The 15,685-nt window shown below is 42.8% G+C and overlaps 1 protein-coding gene and 1 non-coding gene across 2 annotated transcripts in view; one reads left to right on the top strand and one right to left on the bottom strand.

Moving 5' to 3' along the window:
* Arsb (arylsulfatase B) overlaps positions 1-15,685 on the bottom strand; it is a 165,758-nt gene that overhangs the window by 62,995 nt on the left and 87,078 nt on the right. The gene's annotated exons all lie outside the window — the stretch shown is intronic.
* Positions 5,307-5,444, top strand: LOC114614591. Its single transcript, XR_003710357.1, has one exon. It is a non-coding gene; the product is annotated as a small nucleolar RNA SNORA48 (small nucleolar RNA).

Here is a 15,685-nt window from a genome sequence, read left to right as displayed (position 1 = left end):
AACTCACTTCTTTTGCCTTCAGTAACAGGTTCATGGTCTCAGTGCTTAGGATTGGGAGGAGTTAAGAGGAACAAGATAGGAAGAAAGAAATTCCAAGGGAGGAGGAGAGAAAACAGGGGAGGGGAAAGGCGGTGGGAGGGGCCGTGTAATTTCCATCCAGAGTTACAAAGTAGATTATCAGCACAGATGCATTAAAAGGACTCTTTCTTTAAACAGCGTCATTTCAGGAAGGCACAGCTGGGCGTGGCAGGATACGTGCCTATGATCCTAGTAGCTCGAGAGGCTGAGACTGAAAGACCGTGAGTTTAAGGCTAGCCTAAGCTACATAACAAGCCCTCAGTTCATCGAAGTAAAACCCAATCTATAATCCATCCAACTGATTTCAGTAGAGACCAGAGACCAAGCACACATGTGTTTCTACAACACGGGTGTGGATCTGTGGGTGGGGGCCTGGGATGGGAGGGTGGTGAACTGAGAAATCTCAAAGACTTCTGCAAGCCTTATAAATTTGCTGGGAAATAATGGACAGTGAATATTTGTAAGAGAAAATATCCGATGACCCGAGACCATATTCTGAGTCGCAGATAAAAGACAATATAAGCTGGGCCCATAACATCTGCATTCCATTTATAAAATACTGTCAGATAGCAGCAGCTAACTTTAATTTTAAGACATGTAATGTTCTCTCTCATATGAGAGAGCACCTCCCACTTTGGAGGAAGACATTAGTGTTAATGTAGCCTACTCATTACAAACTACACAGTTAAAAAAACAAGATTCGATCTGCTACCTATGAACTTTCCTTATTTGGAGGCATTTGAAATGATTGTGAAGGGTTAGCTGCTTAAGTAATATTGTCTTCACCAGGCTATGAATTCCATCTGGGAAATTCCATCTTTCAATCATGGCTGCTAACGTTTGTGGGAAATATATATATATATTTTTAAATCATACACCTGATCTTATGTAGCTCCAAGCAACGGTTGCTTTTACTACAGCAAAGCTCAGGGAACATGACTGTGCTGTGCTCACCCCCTGCTGGGCCTGTGAGAATGGCCAGCCACAGCAAGAAGTAGACAGAGCCATGGAAAGGACAGAACCACTTTGTTCACCTCAAACCACTGAGGACAGGCCCTCAACCACGGGGGATGTCTCCTCCGTGCCCTGAACATGCACACTAAGGCTAGTTTAGGCTCTTGATTGTTTGGCAAGGTTTGATTGAATACTAGAAACTAGCACCAATTTGGACATTAAAATACTTGCCCCAGGGGAGATTGCTCGCTCAGCCGTTAAGAGTGCTTGCTAATCTTGCAGAGGACCCAAGTTTGGATTCGAGTACCCATACTGGGTAGCTCTCAACTACCTGTAACTCCAGTTCTATGGTATTGAATGCCTTCTTCTGGCCTTTATATACATATGTGAATACATACATACATACATACATACATACATACATACATACATACAATAATAATAATAACAACAACAATAAAATCAAATTAATAAATGTTTAAAATGCTTGACATTTAATCTCATTTAATTCTCAATACCACAGAACTTTGGCTAGGGTGATTGGTTAGGGTACTGTGGTGGTTTGAATAGATATGGTCCCCATAGACTCATGTATTTGAATGCTTGGCCCAGGGGGAGTGGCACTATTAGGAGGGGTGGCCTTGTTGGGAGTAGGTGTGGCCTTGTTGGAGGAAGTGTGTCACTGTTGGGCAGGCTTTGAGGTATCCTGTGTTCAAACTATGCCCAGTGTAGAATACTGCTGCCTGTGGATCCTGACATAGAACTCTCAGCAACTTCTCCAGCACCATGTCTGCCTGCACGTCACCATGCTTCCCACCACGATAATGGACTAAACCTCTAAACTGTAAGTCAGTCCCAATTAAACGTTTTCTTTCCTAAGAGTTGCCACAGTCATAGTGTCTCTTCACAGCAATGGAAACCTTAATTAAGACAGTTACTAACGTGACCCCTGTTTGAGCAGGTGTTGGAACTGAGTTTGAAACTCAGGCTGATGGACTTCCTAATCTCTACTCCTAACCTCTATGCTCTCTCCATAGTGGAATGCTTACCTACAGTCCCCGGATCTTTTGAATGTATTATGCCATGCATTTAGCTTACTTTTATGATTCCATAAACAAATACCTGTATGCAGGCTAGCTTTATGTCAACTTGACAGAAGCTAGAGTCATTTGGGATAAGGGAACCTCAATTGAGAAAATGCCCTTTCTGTAGAAAGCCTGAGAGGCATTGTCTTGATTAATTATTGATGTGGGCCCAGTTCACTGTCAGTGGTGCCACCCATAGGCTCTTGGTCCTGGGTGTTCTAAGAAAGCAGGCTGAGCAAGCTATGGAGAATAAGCCAGTAGGCAATAACCCTCCATGGCCTCTGCATCAGAGTTCCTGCCTCCAGCTTCCTGCCTTGAGTTCCTACCCTAAACGCCTTCAGTAATGGACAGGAATGAAGTGGAGGTACAAGAAGAAATAAACCCCTTTCTTCCCGACTTGCTTCTTTCTGGTCATGGTAGGTTTTATCATGACATCAAGAAACCCTAACCTGTAACTGCAAATTAACAAACATGTCAATTATTTTCTTCATTTTTTTTTCTCATACGACTGACAAAATAAAATGCTGCTGCATTGGTGACTTTTCAATATTTCATTTAAACTCACCTCAAAGTTCACATTTTCTATATTAGTTTTGTTTGGCATAAGGATGAAGAGACACTGCCCACTGACCACCTGTCTTAATACATTTTCAGACTCCACAGTTTCAGACCTTGAGGTCACATCTGTATCCATTTACAAAGTCCCCAGCTTTCGATGGCCATTATGCTCCATATTGAAGGATAAGATGGCAAACCCTTCCTACATATAAAGATGTGAGTACATGACTCCTCCTTTTATTGCTAGATGCTTAGCATCTGTCACAAAAGACACATCCTGGAAAAGGAAACAGCAATGGCAAGAACTTCTGAGGAGAAATTTTGAAACAAACAAACAAACAAACAAACAAACAAACAAACAAACCCAAACCAGTTGCTGCTAAAAACATGAAGAGTCCTGCAGGGGTAATTTCCGTGTGTGTGTGTGTGTGTGTGTGTGTGTGTGTGTACAGGGACACCTTCCTTACCAGCTCTACTTCTGTCTGCTGAGCTCTTCCCTCATCCTGGCCCCGTGCTGTGTTCTCATACATGCCTTAGACTCTCATGTAAGTGCTAACAAGATGGAACCACTGTGCTCACATATTGTTTCAACTAACTGGATTTTTGTGGAGCTATAGTTTGAACCCAGAGCCCTCCTCCTGCATCCTAGGCGATTGCTGTACCACTGAGCTCCATTCCCAGACTGTGTCACATCTTGCACAGGATGAAATTGAAGCCTGGAGATTTTAGTAAGCACATGAATAATAAACACAGGAGATGAGATTTGAGCCAGAGCTGACCACAAAGTACACATGTGAAACCATTACTCTGGGGAAATCGCTAATAGGCCTTATTTTATTCACTGCATGTGGGCGGGCGGGTGAGTATTGGCCCTATGCAAGACCCATGTTCCGTGACCATCCCTGTAACATGCAAACATTACCATGAGAAAAGAGGTTAGACATGGGGATTATAAAATTTAGACAAAATCTGGTAAGAAAATGTAAGTTGAATTTATTTGCTAGAGAACGGGGAAACATTTTTGCATTACTATTTATTTTCATTAAGGAGCTTATTACGTTTTTAAAGTAGAATACTCAAGAAAAAAAAGTAATTCTCAAAACATCATACTCTTAATACAATCTTTTCCTATTGATTACTAAAATGTAATGGGCCAGACTCTTGGGTTGGTGGCAGGACAAGCCATAGGGGATGAGAAGCCTTCCTCCAATTTCCATTTTAATACTCATGGAGAATTTTCAGAAGATGAGAGCTGGCAGCAGTGTTGGCAAGTCGGCAAGAGGCTTGAAGCCAGAGTCCTGAGGGGACGTGAGTAATGCCAATGCTGGTGAGACTAACAGTGTAGTTTTGGATCTACAATGAGGATCGAAACCTGATCCAAAGAAAGTTTTTAAAAAAGGCATCTAACTTTGTCTATCTCCAGCCTCACCAAGTAGGGGCTACAGAAGACAAAAATGGGCAGTGGTTGCCCACGGATTGTTCTCAGAGATGGCAGCTCTGTGTCCATCCTCAGTGGCTCTCTTGTTTGTATCCACACAGAGAGCAAATGGCAAAAGAACAAGGAGAAGATGGCATTTCGTGTAGCTTCCTAGAATGTGATACAGGCTACACTATGGGGTAAGATCCTTAAAGTAGAGCATGCTGCAAGCGCAGCCTGGGAACGTTTACCAGACACAGTAACATAGAAGGGAATGAAATTAGTCAGTCAATGCTACTGACGCTCTGCCTCACCGCTGGGATGCCACAATGAAGGGGTGTTAAGCCTTATTTCTTCCTTGCCACCGTGGGCTGCCGACACTGCTCAGGGGAGGCAAAATACAGTCTAATATAGGGTTCTCAGCCTGTGTTTCTCTGGGTGAGAGATGTCTGGGGCTGGGACAGAGGCTGGGATGTGGTTCTCAAAATCCTGTGTGCCCAGACACCGCTGGGACAGGGACCTTCAATGGGAGACTTACGCATAGCTCTATTTGATGAACCTTGGTCTTTGATGAAGGAGACAGTCCTTACTTTGCCCAAAATGTTTTATTCATGGTGGATGAGGATGAATATGTCTTACTTTGGGTGAACCAGAGATTGAATATCTTTTACAGGAAGGGATGCCCAGGAAGGGACACTCATTGGCTAAACACTCAGGCCTACCTAGCTACCGTATGAACATGGAAAACTCTAGGTTTTCATGGAACGTGACCGGCTGCCATGGTCCTCTTAGTGTTGTGATCATGTACTGCAGGACAGGAACCTGGTTGGGAGCTAGTTTGAACGCCTGCTATTCTCAATTATGAGATTTACTGGGGTTCTGAACTTGTTACTACCTTACTTAGCAGTTCTTCTGTCTGGTGGCATGTTCCACTGCCCCACACACTCCTGCACCTAAAGCTCTAGGAAGATAATGGAAGAGAGGGTGGAAAGATGGTAAGATCCAGAAGAATAGGGAGTTTTCTGTGAGACTGAGTCTCTTAGGAACGTCAGAAGCTCTCATCAATATAGCAGCCTAAACGTGAGCTGAGTAGGAACAACCCCAGTGGACGACTAACTTGGACAGGGAAAATCTCACAAGGCCTCCATCCTAGAAAAACAACAACAATAACAGCAAACAAAACAAAACACACTATAAGCAACCCACCTGCAGCCCACCCTGGCAATGGACAAAGAGACACCTTGTTGGTGGTGTTCTTATCAGTCAGGGGCACAACAGATGGCAGTCCTTTGTTCATCCTAGCTTGATGCCTGGCTTGGTGGCCAAAGCTATCTTATGCCTGGGACTCATAAAAATCAAATCAGATCAAATCCAGGCAGTGCAGCCTAGGAGGAGGAAAATAGACAGAGAACTGCATGCTGCCATGCCATCCAGTGCAAGCAGGGAAGACACCCACAAACCTGCCCTGTGCCACACCCCATGGCTAGGCTAGATCATAGACACACAGAGACCCACCTGCCACCACGCCCCAAAGCATGAGAGGAAGAAGACTGACAGGGACCTGGGGATCACCATGCCATCCACAGACATGCCCACTGGTGCACAGCATAGGCAGGGCCATAGACACATTGCTTGCTGGAGGATGTCACCCAGTGGCCCATCAGCCGTGTGGACAGCCTGCAGCGGGAGCCACCACAGTGTGTGAGTATATGCTGGTCAGGTGGGAGAGAAGTGGAGCAGCTGAGGCATCTGAAGAGAGATGGAACTGGAGACTCAGGAGTGGAAAGGAGTAGCTTGTTGTGAGTGGCCAGCCCTGCCACCTGGGCCATGGTGAGGTCCCAGCCAGAGCTGCCACTGAGGGCCATGTCTGGGTCCATGGCAGGGTCAATGTCAATGTCCATGGCTCATGTCACTTTCCTAGCCTGTCTCTCCCACACTTATGCCCTCAGGACAGGCTCACCCACATCCCTGCCGCCAGGGCCAGCTCCATTGTGCTGTCTGGATGAGACTTTGAGAGAACACTGGAATACCCCTGGTTGGGGCAGTCACCAGGAACCACATGGATGGTCAGGGGCTGTGCAGAACTGGTCCCATCCCTCACTGGCTGTAGCACTCTAGAGAGTTGGCCCCACTGATCATGGGGTTGGGGGGGGGGCGGTGGGTGTGTCAGCATTTGGGAGACACCCTGTGCCTCATCCAGACAGCACAGTGGAGCTGACCCTGGTGGCAGGGGTGTGGGTGAACCTGTCCTGAGGGCATGAGTGTGGGAGAGACGGGCTAGGAAAATGACAGAATATAGGAAAAGGAAGAGTTCCAGATGAAAAAGAAAGTCACACTTCAAGGGACAAAATGCTAACTCAGATCTAACAGACTGTGGATCTGAGAGAGTCTGGATATTGGGTAGTTGGAGAAAAAAGTGTCTGGAGAGCGTAGGAAAAGATCTCCGTGATGAACCAATGCCACCCAGAGAGGAGAGAGAAGAACAGGTATCTTTAGGAAGTGGGAAGTGCCCGGAGAAGAGGTTCTGCCACATCAGCTCATCAGCAGTTCAGGGGAGGGCAAACCATGGCAAGGGGGCAGCAACGTCACAGAAACCATCTGTCTCTGCCACAATAATGCAATTTTCTTTTCTTTTTCTCCTTGAGTTTTCAAGTGGGCTCTCATTCTGCAGCTGAGGCTGTTCTAAAACTGTAACCCAGTTTGCCTTGGACGTGGCCATGATCTCCTGTCACAGCGCTGAGATTATAGGCGTGAGCCACCACACTTCACTCTGGTTTCTTTTGAATTGAGGAAGAAATTAAACTACCCAAATCCCACCCCAGCAGATGGCCTGCTATTGTAGGTCTAGGGGAAAAGCAAACACACATGAACAGGGACAAGGCGACGATAAGAATCTGCCACGAGCCCAGAGTTTCCAGGGAAATTTAAAAAGATACACCAAACAAGAATTCAAAACTTTTGGCAAATAAAAACTACTTTCCTACTGTGGAAAGAAAGTCACAAGCAGAGGAAAACTGTCACATGATATTTCAGCATGAAGCAAATATAATTAACTCAGTAACTGTCAATATAGAAAAGCTGTAGTATTGCTTTCTAACCTGCTGAATAGAATTAAGCACAAAACCACCAGGAATAGGAAATTCAAAATCCCTAAGTACTGACCTTAGGTACTGACCTAAGGGAAGAAAAGGGAATGAAGAAACCAATTAGCAAGACCAGCATGGTGGCTTATTCCTATAAGTGCTGAGGAGCACTACTGCAGCCTGTTAGAGCCCAGCATCAGCTACACAGTGGGTCCCAGGCCAGCAGGACCACAGTGTATGCACTAGCTAAAGGAAAGAGAAGGTGCTGGAGAGATGGCTCAGCGGTTAAGAGCACTGGATGCTCTTCCAGAGGTCCTGAGTTCATTTCCCAGCAACCACATGGTGGCTCACAACCATCTGTAATGAGATTCAATGCCTTCTTCTGGTGTGTCTGAAGACAGCTACAGTGTACTCATATACATTAAATAAATAAATAAATAAATAAATAAATAAATAAATAAGTTTTTAAAAATGTATCTGTAACTTTTTTTAAAAAGGAAGAAAGAAAGAAAGAAAGAAAGAAAGAAAGAAAGAAAGGAAGAAAGAGAGAGAGAAGCAGCAGCAGCAAAAGCAGAAGCAGAAAGAACAAACTCTCAGAAACTAAAGCCATGACATATAACTAAAAGTATGTGAAGGCAGAAAGAGAAAAGAAAGAAAAAGAGAAGATAATTTTTAAAAAGGTCAGAGAAAAACTGCCAGACCCAAATACCTACAGCTGGAGCTTCTGAGGAAGAAAATGAAACAGTGGAAGACAGTGTTTAAACCCAACTGTAAATATCTCCAACAAAAGGTCTGGATGGAAAAGTGAAAGAATGTACTTTGTATCTGACCCAGAATGGGTCACCTCTGAGACATAACTAGCCAGTCTGTCACAACAGCGACAATAACAGTCTCCTGGACCTATAAATGAAAGGACCTGTCACTTGCCAAGGAACTTAGATTGGGTGGGAATTAGACTGATTCTTAACAACATAAGAAACAAGCAAAGACATGGATAACAGTTTAAAATCCAAGGAAAGACAGTATGAGACAAAGGTTTGGTTTTTTTTTAATCATTTGAGATATTCTTCGATTATTAAGGTTATGTAAAATGTTTCTGATAGGCATGTAAGAATCTAAGGAATCCTGAGAAATTTGTTCAAGGAAAATTCTCTCAATGAAGAGACAATTGTGGTGGATGCTTCAGAAATGGTTGTCTAGTATTAGGTGTAGTCTGGAAGGTCTAATTGTGGAATACAATCATAGATAGAAGAACATAGTATTCCACATTACATGCTCTGACAAAGTAGAAATAACAGAAAGAAGACCTAGGAAGTAGAAGGGTAAAGCTGAACAAACTAGTTGACTCCCTTATGGATAAGAGAACTCCCGAACCACAGAAGTACATTGGTGAGAAATTGAAGAAAACATCTAAATATTAAAATTGCTAATAGATATGAGGTAAAAGTAGAACATTAAACAAAATGACAAAGCTAAGATTTAAAATGACAATTGTAGTAGCATACATATAAATAAAACTTACCCAATAGAGCCAAACATGCTCAGATTTGATCATAAAGCAAAACAAGAACTATAATCAATTGCTTCAGAACACACCATTTTCTCTAGGACATGTGGTGTGGTCTGGGGGCCAAGTCTTGAATTCAAAGGACTGGAATACCAGAAGCACCTCCTTTGACAATGGGAGGGAGAAACTAGAACTCATGAAAATGGAAAATAAGGTGGGTTCAATGAAATCAAGGGCATAATCGATTTCTTATCGGTTATTTCTGCTTTTAGCTAAGACAGAGAAATGGGCAAATGGGATTTATTTACCATGACTCCTAAACAACTCAAAAACAAATGAATAAAAACCAGATAGAACGCATAAAGCAAAACACGAGACAGCTGTCAAAGGACAATGATGTCTGATGGTGGGAAAAGCTCACAGGCAACTGCCCCAGCCTGAGGGGTTCCTAAGTGCAAATGGGAGAAAGGCAACTGAAGGTGCCTGGCAGACTCCCTGAGTTAAAGACACAGAGCAGAAAACCAAAAGAGTCCAAGGAAGAGAGCTCCAGAGAAGAGAAGGCTCTACAAGTAGGATCTGGGAGCTTTGCAGAGGGTCCCTTAGAGCATTGCGAACTACTACTTAGCACCAGGGAGAAACCCATCTGAAAGGTTGAATGTGCACAACATTCACACCAGGTTAGAACAGCTTGTGGTGTCCCAGACTGGAAATACTCATAACTCATCCACCAATGAGCAAAGAAGGCTTTGACTCAGTGCTAGGAAATAACCGTCCTCAGAGTAAGTACTGTTTCAGACCTGCTTAATTAAGTCACAAAAGCATTACTTAGCATTAGCTGCCAATCACTGGAAAAAGCAGCTTCCCTGAGAAGCTGAGAGCTGAGAGCTGTAGTAATCTATGGAAATGAAGATGTACGGTTGTCTTAGTTAGGGTTTTACTGATGTGAAGAGAAACCATGACCAAGGCAACTCAAGGCAGGAACATGGCAGCATCCAGACAGGCATAGTGCAGGCGGAACTAAGGGTTCTACATCTTCATCTAAAGGATGCTTGCAGAATACTTGCTTCTAGGCAGCTAGGTTGAGGGTATTTAAGGCCATCCCCACAGTGACACACCTACTCCAACAAGACCACACCTCTAAATAGTGCCACTCCCTGGGCCAAGTGTATATAAGCCATCACAAGTATTAGAATGGAATTTGATACTATGACCATGTAGCAAAATGAAAGTAGTAGATTCTCACATGGGGCTTGTGATCTTGCCAGCCATGGGTTCTTGGCCATTCTTACAGTACTAGGTGTAAGTTCTGTCCTATGGATTAGGCCTGAAACCCAATCAGAAAGCAGTTGGTTACCTCCAAAACATTCATGCCACTGTTATACAATAGGCTTATCTCAAATGTCTATATTTCGCCCTTCCTATCAAGGCTCAGGGAACATTGCAGAAGAGAGGGCAGAAACACTGACGAACAGAGATTGGGAAGGCCTGCTACAAAACAGTGTTCTCTGGACCTAACTAGTGTTGCTTTTATGCACTCATGGCAGGTGTAGCTACCTGCCTAAGACATGGACAAAATCAAGCCAGTCAAAATTCCAGCATGGGTCAGGGAGGAACTCACAAGAACCCATCCCTAGCTGGGGAGCTTTTGGCGACTAATGAGTACTAGAAGAGGAGGAGTTTGTTTCATCCGCCCCTGATAGGCTGACCGTGCTCCAATGTATGGCCCTGAACCCCTGAGCATATAGACAGAACTAACTGTACTCGATGGATTACAGAACAGGAAGAAGGCCATGAAGTATTGAGAGATAGGATGTGGTGGTGGGGATTTGGAAGTTTGGAGGACTGAGGGGTAGACATGATCAAAATACGTTGTGTACATGTAAGAAATTCTCAAAGAGAAAATTTTAAAATGTATTTTTCAGAAAAGCATCACTCATATAAATATACTAACAACTGCATCTCTGACCAAAGCAAGAATATTCACAAGAAGACAGAAAGGCTGGCAGTCACCAAGGTAAATTTGTGATGTTTGACATTGAATCAAAGATTGGCTAGCATGGGAAGAAGACCCATAAGAGGATGACCAATTAGTCACAACCCCTGGAAGAGACGTGCATGTTGGGATTGCTTGCTAAGTCACAGTTGCTGCAGTACAGTAATGTCATTGTATGTGCTCAAGGAGCTAAACAAAGCTAAAAGATCCGAGTTTAACTTTTAGAAGTAAAAGCACCACAGTGTGCGATGAAAAACATTCCAGTTGTACTTAACTGGTGATTGGACTTCAAGAGAAGATGATAAACTTGAAGGTTGTGATAATTAGTCTTGGCTGTGAACTTGATTGAATTAAAAAAAAAAAAAAACCATGTCTAGAAGATTAGGAACACACACGTCTCAGTGTGTCTTCTAAGGTATTTTCAGGAAAGATTAAATCATGAGGGTTCTGACCTAAACGAATGGTTTAATCCACTGACAAATCCGAAATCTGATGAGACCAATGGGAAGTGATGCATGCCTGGAGGGCGGGGCCTCGGCTGAAGATGCGAGTCGCTGAGAAAGTACATTTGAAAGCTATGTCTTGGTCGTGCCCTCTGCTTGCTACTGACTTCGATGAAGTGAAGAGCTGCCTTTTTCACACACCCTTGCCATCATGGTATTCAGTCTCCTCTGCTTACTACGGCAGGTCCAAATGATGAGTGCTCCTGGAAAGAAGAGAAACTACCCTTTTGAAAACAACATCACTGGCCTGCTTAGTTTAACTGTCAATCTGACACAGCCTAGAGTCATCTGAGAGGAAAGCTTCCATTGCAGAATTCCTCCTGGCATATCTGCTATTGTCTCGATTAACAACTGATGCAGGAGGGCCAGGCCCACTGTGGGCAGAACCATCCCTAGGAAGATGGTGCTGGGTTGTATAAGAAAGCTTGTGAAGCATGATCCAGAGAGCACCTAGTAAGCAACAGGCATGGTTTCAGCTTCCTGAATTCCTGCAGTGATGGATTGTGATCTGGGTGTGTAAACCAAATAAATCCTTTCCTCCCCAAGGTTCTTTTGGTGTTATATCACAGCGATAGAAAACAACCTAGGACAACCCTAGAACTCTGATCTTTCTCTTAGCAGTTTAACATTCTGCAGCAAGATGAAGAAGAATTGATGTCCACACACTAGCAGGACCTCTGCTGCACTGGCCATTGGACTCCCATCCGTTACTGTCATGCCCATTTCATGCACCTCTGCTGAACGCTGAAAAATCTGACATCGTCTTAAAAAATGTTTTTTCCATCTCTGGAAAAAATCTCCCATCCTCTGGGCATAGATCAAGTGTCTCTGACACTTGGCTGGCTGCTTGTTTTTGCTGTATTGGGAAGGCGGCTCCAACTCCAGTGTGACTGGCCACTTTCTCAGTACCTGCTGCTGGGTGTAAGATGCCCTGCCACTGATGTGGAAAAACTTGCATGCAGTCAGAGACAGAGCAGGTTTCTCTCTCTCTCTCTCTCTCTCTCTCTCTCTCTCTCTCTCTCTCTGTTTCTCTCCTTCCTTCTCCCTCCCTCCCTTCCCTCCTCTCTCTTTCTCTCTTTCTCTCTCTCTCTCTCTCTCTTTCTTTCTTTCTTTCTTTCTTTCTTTCTTTCTTTCTTTCTTTCTTCTCTCTTTGTGGTTTGTTTTTTTCAGGAATGATAAGATTGAAAGTCATTCTTCACTTATGGATAAGAGGGATTTTCAACAGAGCATGCCTGGAAATGTTTGATTAAACCGTAGACACTAAACTGACTTAAAAAACAACAGAAAAGGAAGCCCACTTATGATACACCATACCTAGCTATATTTTTTGGTAACAGTCCAGAAGAACCCAGAGCTCCAACTCCCTTAGGAGCTGATTGCCAAGAGAACATTCTAGTGCTAAAGGAAGACAGCAACTTGGAGTTAATGGTGACCACATATTGTGCCAATTTCTCTGCACATAGAAACCAGACTCTTAAAGGTCACTCCTGATTGAGATAATCTTAATGAAATATGGGTTGACAACCCAAAATCTGGTAGATGGACATCAATGATGTAGGCTGTGCCAAAAATAATAGCCATGGGTCAGGAACAAAGGAATTTTCTCAGAATGACCAAAATGTACCACAGAATCAGTGTACATTTCTGCTATGAAACAAAACAAAAATAAAGACTGTGCTCCCAGCATGCCACAGCTGCCACAGTGTGACCACATCAGAACGAAGCAGCTTTACCTTGCTTGTATTTCTTTACTTATTTTGCATGCATGTGTGGTGTGCGTGAGTGTGTGTCCAGCATGAATGTGTGTATGCTCATATTTGGATGTGTGTGAATGCACACATGTGCCCATGTGTGTGGAAGCCAAAGTCCTTTAACATTAGTTGTTCTCCTTCTGTCTTAGAGTTTTATTGCTGTGAAGAGACACCATGACCAAAGCAACTCTTATGAAGGAAAACATTTAATTGGTCTGGCTTACAGGTTCAGTCCATTATCATTATAGAGGGAAGCATGGCAGTGTCCAGGCAGACATGGTGCTGAAAGAGCTAAGAGGACATCTTGTTCTGAGGGCAAACAGGAGAAGACTGGCAAGAAAGAGCATCCTCAAGAAGTTAGGAGGAAGCTCTCTCTCAAAGCCCACCCCCACGGTGACATAATTTCTCCAACAAGGCTGCACCTACTCCAACCAGACCACAGCTCCTTATAGTGTCATTCCCTGGGCCGAGCATATTCAAACCACCACTCCAGTTTAGACCCTGAATCAGGGTCTCCCACTGAATCCTTAGCCAGCTGATTCTGCTAGTCTCCTTAGCCAGTTTGTTCCAGAGATGCCCTGTGTCACCGCCTCACATGTGCTAGGATTATAGGCAGACCAATGTGCACCCTGGCACATGCCCATGAGGGTCTGAACTCAGCTCATTTTTGGGCTACAAGCACTCTGCCCACTGAATCATCTTTTTTTTTTGAGACAAGAGCTCACTCTGTAGCTCAGGCTAGCCTGAAATTTGCCAACTAGCTGCTTCAGAATCCTGTGTATTGTGAATCCAGCTTTTTTCTTCCCTTTTTGTCAACCTTTAGTGACTGTCACATTTAAAGTTGCTGATAGACATTAGCTGAAGTCAGTGTTGTTATGCTTGGGTGTTCTTACTTTTTTGAAGATTTATTTATCTATTTTATGTGTATGAGTATACTGTAGCTGTCTTCAGACACACCAGAAGAGGGCATGGATCCCACTACTGATGGTTGTGAGCCACTGTGTAGTTGCTGGGAATTGAACTCAAGACCTCTGGAAGAACAGTCAGTGCTCTTAACCGCTGAGCCATCTCTCCAGTTCTGTGCTTGGATGTTTTTATTTCCTTTTCATTGTGAAAGGTTATTTATTTATTTATTTATTTATTTAGTTTGCATTAGAGAAGCAAGCAAGGCATAGGCTTTTCCAGAATTTTTTTTCATATTTTCCTATGTGTTCTTGCATTAAATAATTTATTTGGACATTCTTACATGCTTATATCTCTCAGTGAAATCAGCTTCTCTTTTTCTTGTTCAGAAAGCTAGATTTCCTTCTGAGTGTTGTAGTTTGATTTTTCTTCCATATAATTGTGAATTGTGAGGTGGTGGCTCAGCAGTTAAGAACACTTGAAGTTCTTGCAGAGGACCTGGGATCAGTTCTCAGCACAAGATGTTGGTTCATAACAATCCATACTCCAGTTCCCAGGGGATCTGAGCCCTCTTCTACCCTCTATGCGAAGCCAGCATGTACATACATTCATGTGGGCAAAATTCAGATATATTCATAATTTTGTTAGAAATGATTTTTAGACAAGTAAAAGTATATACTTACAAAAGAAAAATACAAATGGAAAAACATTTAAGGTTTTTTCAAAGACTTATATAAGAAAGACTATGATGAAAATAAACATGTCTAATCATAAGGGAATAAGAGTATTATAGCCCACCTAGAGAACAATATGGTTATACATAGCTATAAGTAAATAGTCATGTCGATAAGTGGTCATTTTTCTTTAACACAATTAATTTAAAATGATACCTGTGTGTGTGTGATTATATATATGTGTACATATATACATACATACATACATATCCTAAATGCAGACAAAAATTTTATACAGAGTTAGTTCATTTCAGTGTTATTGGTTAGAACATCAGGCTGGGGCTGGAAAAACAGCTCAGTGGTTAAGAGCACTTTCTGCTTTTGCAGGGTACCTGGGTTTGATTCTCAGCACCAACATGGTAGCTCACAATTATAACTCCAGTTTCAGGGGATCAGATGCCCTCTTCTGGTCTCCATGGATACTGCACATGTGGAATTTATACACATATCTATTCATGAAATGAAAATAAATAATAAATCTGTTTTGAAAGTTAAGGCAATGGTTTAGTATAACAAAGAGTCTTCATTAAATAGAATTTGCTAGAAGTAGCAGGATGGCATAATAAAAAGTCAATTTTATTTATAGCAATTGATTGTAAAAATGATTATTTTTCTTTAGCACAATTAATTTCATATTCATTAAATGAGAAAAAAGATGCAGAAAAATAGTGAAAAAGTATATTTGTGTGCGCATGTGTGTACATGTGTGCTACTCAGGATTGGATCTGGGGCCCATGCATTCTAAACAATTACTTTACCACTGAGCTATATTGCTATCCCTGAAATGAACCTTTGAAAGGGCAAACATTCAAGTTTTAAAAAGAACTTTCAATATTTCTAGGCTCTACAGTTCACTTGCAAGTTTTTTTTTTAAATTGTCACAAATTGGCAATGACAATAAGACGTGTTCTCTTGTGGTTCTTTGGTGTATTTTTATGGCATTTAATACATAAAGCACAGAATGTGTTATTTGATTGCTACGTCAGCAGGAACTATTTGTAAAGTTATGGAGGAGCAGACGGTTGTGTGGAGAACGGACTGCAGAGAGCCTGGGCAGCCTAGAGCCAGTGCCACCACAGCAGAGAGCCTGGGCAGCCTAGAGCCAGTGCCACCACAGCA

Source organism: Grammomys surdaster, unplaced genomic scaffold, assembly GCF_004785775.1.
Source record: "Grammomys surdaster isolate TR1022 unplaced genomic scaffold, NIH_TR_1.0 126391, whole genome shotgun sequence".
Classification (NCBI taxonomy): Eukaryota; Metazoa; Chordata; class Mammalia; order Rodentia; family Muridae; genus Grammomys; species Grammomys surdaster.
Note: the sequence above shows the minus strand (reverse complement) of the source record. Positions and strands in the feature narration are given on the sequence as shown.